The sequence below is a fragment of the Taeniopygia guttata genome, chromosome 2 (genome assembly GCF_048771995.1).
Source record: "Taeniopygia guttata chromosome 2, bTaeGut7.mat, whole genome shotgun sequence".
Classification (NCBI taxonomy): domain Eukaryota; kingdom Metazoa; phylum Chordata; class Aves; order Passeriformes; family Estrildidae; genus Taeniopygia; species Taeniopygia guttata.
The window spans coordinates 128,755,739-128,759,985 of record NC_133026.1 but is presented as its reverse complement, the minus strand read 5'-3'; positions in this window follow the sequence as shown (position 1 = coordinate 128,759,985).

The following is a 4,247-nucleotide window of genomic DNA, read 5'->3' as shown; positions in this document are numbered from 1 at the left end:
CAGGGGGCGCGCGGCCCTCGGCGCGCTGCGGGGGCGCCGCGCTCGGGCCGGGCTCGGCCTCCAGCGCCCCCGGCCCCCCGCACAGCGCCCGGAGGCACCGCGGAGAGGGACCGCGGAAAGGGACCGGGGCGTGCTGGCAGCTGCCTGACCGGGAGCTGGCGTCGGTCCGGGTGGCCGAGAAGGCCAGTGCCATCCTGGCATGTATCAGCAGTGGCGGGACCAGCAGGACCAGGGCAGTGAGAGTATTGGGCACTGGTGAGGCCGCGCCTCAAGTGCTGTGTGCAGGTCTTGGCCCCTCACTGTTACATTGTGCTCGGGCTATGCTTTTCCCCAGTTCCAGGGACCCCTGTGACTCTGATCAGATAAGAGTGTCCCCTCCTTCCTGCCCTGACGGGGTTGGCAGAGAGGCAGAGAAGCCCTCCCTGTCCAGAGCCTAGATAAGGCGATGACCCTTTCTGTTCTCTCTCTTCCCCCCTCTCTTCCCCCCTCCGACCTCATGGAATAAAGAAACTGGACAACCACATCGGGGTGAGAGCCTCTTTTGAATCTTTGCCCATCTCCTGATGTTCCTCCCCTCAAGGCCTCGTATCTCTGGGCTAGCCTGATAATTTAGGGGCTGAGAGAGGGAGAAGCATCACCTCACTACAGGAAGGACATTGAGGTGCTGGAGCATGTCCAGAGGAGGGCAGTGGAGCTGGTGGAGGGTCTGGAGCACAAGCCTGATTAGGAGCAGTTGAGGGCACTGAAGGCGTTTAGGAGAAAAGGAAGGAGACCTTAATGCTCTATGCGAGTGCCTGAGAGGAGGTTGTAGCCAGGTGGGATTGGCCTCCCGGGTGACAAGTGACTCAACAAGAGGAAATTGGCCTAAGCTGTGAGAGAGAAGGTTTAGGTTGGACATTAGGAAGAATTTCTTCACAGAAAGGATGCGACATTGGAATGGGATGCCCAGAGAAGTGATGGAGTCGCTGTCCATGGAGGTATTTAAGGAAAGACTGGACATGGCACTTAGTGCCTTGATCTAGTTGATGTGGTGTTTGGTCAGATTTGGCTCAATGATCTCAGAGGTCTTTTCCAACTTAATTGATTCTGTGATTAAGTTTTTAAACCTGGTGCCCAAAAAACTCAAGGAAGCTGAATTGTAAATGCCTTCCTGTTTTGGGCATATGAGTGTGGCATAGGAGTGGCTGTGGGACAGGGAAAAGCCTCAGGCTGGTGTGCTGTGTGAGGCAGAAAGGCAAAGCACTTCTGCCCAGACAGCAAAACTAGCCCCAGGTCTCCATCCTTGATAAAATGTGTTTCAGCTTTGCAGCAGAAGCCCTCTTTCCTCCTCTTAGCTGGCAGAGGGGTTCCTCACCATACAGGCTGGCTGGATTTTAACTAGAGACACAATGGCTCTGTTAGCCATATAGTCATGGACAGAACAGCTTCCTCAAAGTTTGGTCTATATAAGGATAGGGCAGCAGCTTCATAGAAAAATGGCACTATGCTTAGAAGCAGTTTCATCTTAAAACTACACCAGCCCTACCTCTTAGTAACTAGCTTGTTCTAGCTCTTGCAAAAAGAGGCACAACTGCAGTCTGGCTTTCTTTCTATGCCCAGCTGTGCCATCCTCTTCCTTGGTGCTAACTTTGATCTTCATTTTATAGTACAGGGAGTTAAACCAGCAGAGACACATCCACTGCTCACCTTTGTTTTTCATGAGTTCCTTTTCTGCCAGTTTGGTGCCTTCAGTTAGTTGACTGCATGGTCAGCTGAGCAAGGGGCTGTGGGCTTGGGAGAGGGTGGGCTCTCCTGCGTTGTGGGCAGTAACACATGTGTCCATTAGCTTAGCTGCAAAGTGAAGCCATGCAGCAAATACAGGGACAGTTTTGAGTGGGCAGTGATGGTCAAGGGACACGGCATCTATTTGGAAATCAGAGCAAGCTTTTATTCTGTGTCACAGAGACGGGGAAGAGAAGGAGGTTAGGGATCACGCTTTAACATTATTTATTTTATTGATTAATGGCCCTTGTGGATTTACTCTGAGCCTTTCTTCTTCCCTTTTTCTCATGTCTAAAGTTCTCTCTGTCTTGAAACTCTGAACCTTGTTTTAAACCCTTGCTATGCCTTGAACGGGATTTATTGTTTGTCAGGGCACCCAAAGAAGGTCATTTAGCTTTGGGTGGAGGCTGAAACTGCTGTTGTTTAAGTTTTCAGGGAGAACCCCTAGATAAACGAATCCAGCTCTTTCAGCTGCTGCCAATTCCTGGCAGAAGGGTTACATAAACATACTCTAAACCTCAATGGTATTATAAATAAATCTTATAAAATATTAACCTTTTCTTTTAGTCTCTGAACAAAAAGGGTGCTGAACTGATTTAAACTCATACTAAGAAAAGAATAAACCAGTCGTTGATATAAAATATTAATCCTGACCTTGTTCTCAGTCATTTGTTTCTTATTGTTCTGTACTTTTACTGTTCTTATTAAAGCACTTTTTTTTTCTTTAAACAAATATTTTAAGTGTCATGTGTAATTATTGAAAATCTTCCACAAGACTGCATAGATTCTAGTAAGTTAGCTTTTTGTGCCACCAGCTCAGTGGGAGTAATGATTTGGCTTAATGTTTTAGCAAGTTTTTAACACTGTAAATGAAAACTGAAGCTTTGTAAGAGTCATCCCTAAACTTATTTTTCATTTTCTCATAGTGTTAAAAAGCACATTCCATCACCTTTTTCAATATTTCTCTCAGAAGCTGAAAGGTGACCACCTCTCAGATGTGTACTTCCTGCAGAATATTTTGTCCCACTGACTTCTCAGACAAAACTCTGAAATCCTTGGGCAGCAGTGCTAGTGACGGCAATGGCTAGTTTAGGCAGAGATAGTTCAGTAATTACTCTAACTTGGCATTTCTGGAAAAAACCCAAGTTCTGTGTCAAGGAAATACTGATCAGCTATAGCCCACCCTTGTTACAAGAGCATCCAGATTCAATTTGTCAACAGAGAAATGAGAAAAGAGCCCCTCAGCTGTCCCATTGGCCAAACAGAGGCTGAAGTTTAGGATATCTGCATATACTCCTGTAGACACAAAAGTCTTCATGCAGAGGAGAACAGAGCAGGGAGGAGAGAGATGTCCCACAGAATATGCAGTGACTGGAGGCTGGGGTGTTAACTGGGATATGGGGGACAGTCACTGGGATGTCTTGTCTCTAGTGATGAGAGCAGAAAGTGATCTGACAGTTCTCTATACCACATGGCCAAGGATATAGTCTCCCTCTCTCTCATTTTCCTTTTCTGAATAATCCTGGATTCATTCCAGTATCAGAGTTAAGAAAAAATCTGTGTGTACTAACGATGATGTTTCCTGTCAAGTTCCATGCCGCAGTGAACAGGCATATGCAGTTATTTTTACCTGAACTACTAAAAGTATTCAACCAAAAATCTTTGTTTAAGGAGAACACTAAGAAAATTAGTTTAATGGCTGTCATTTAAGTCCTGGCCAAAGAATAATACATTAATGTGTGTGCTAATAAATACTGGGCCCCTTTAAAACACATCTTCTCCATTTTTCATGCTTTAAACATCTCAGTCTTTAATTATGAAGAAGATGAAAAGCTGCCCCAAAGGACATTGCAGTGAAGGGGTTTCATCTTTGTTTGCTGCTGCATTTTTAATTTTTGGAAGGTTTCTCTGTAGATGAATTGCTGGTAAACCTTTGTTTATTTCTTGTTATTATTGTGCTCTTTCCCTTCCCAGTTTCAAACACAAATGAGGTTGTACAAGGTAGTATGCTAAAAGCAGTGGGAGACAAAGGTCTCAGTGATTTATTGAGAGTGAGAACCACTGCAAGCTTCCTTGGCTTTGTGCTGCAGGAACGGACTGGAACAACTGTGAAACAGAGGGAAAGGAAACAGCAATTTTTTCTTATCCACTGGCACTTTTGCCAACCATGGGCATATGGCACTGCTCTCAATAGGAATGGCTGCTCATCTGATATTCTCAAGCCTGGGGTTTTACCTGGGATTCAGGTATACTCCCATGAAATGGATGGATCTACCAACACACTTTACCTTCACCATCAAGTAAAAACCCGATATTACCGACTTACAATTACTTCTGATTCAGACTGCATGCAGATTTGTGAGTGATACCTATCTTTTGTTAGGTTAGTCTCATCTCTTTTCAGACAGCAGACTTCTACAAAGAGTAGTTCAGAATAAGGAATTACTTCAGCGGAATTACTTCAGCTAATCAACTTAGTCCTCCTT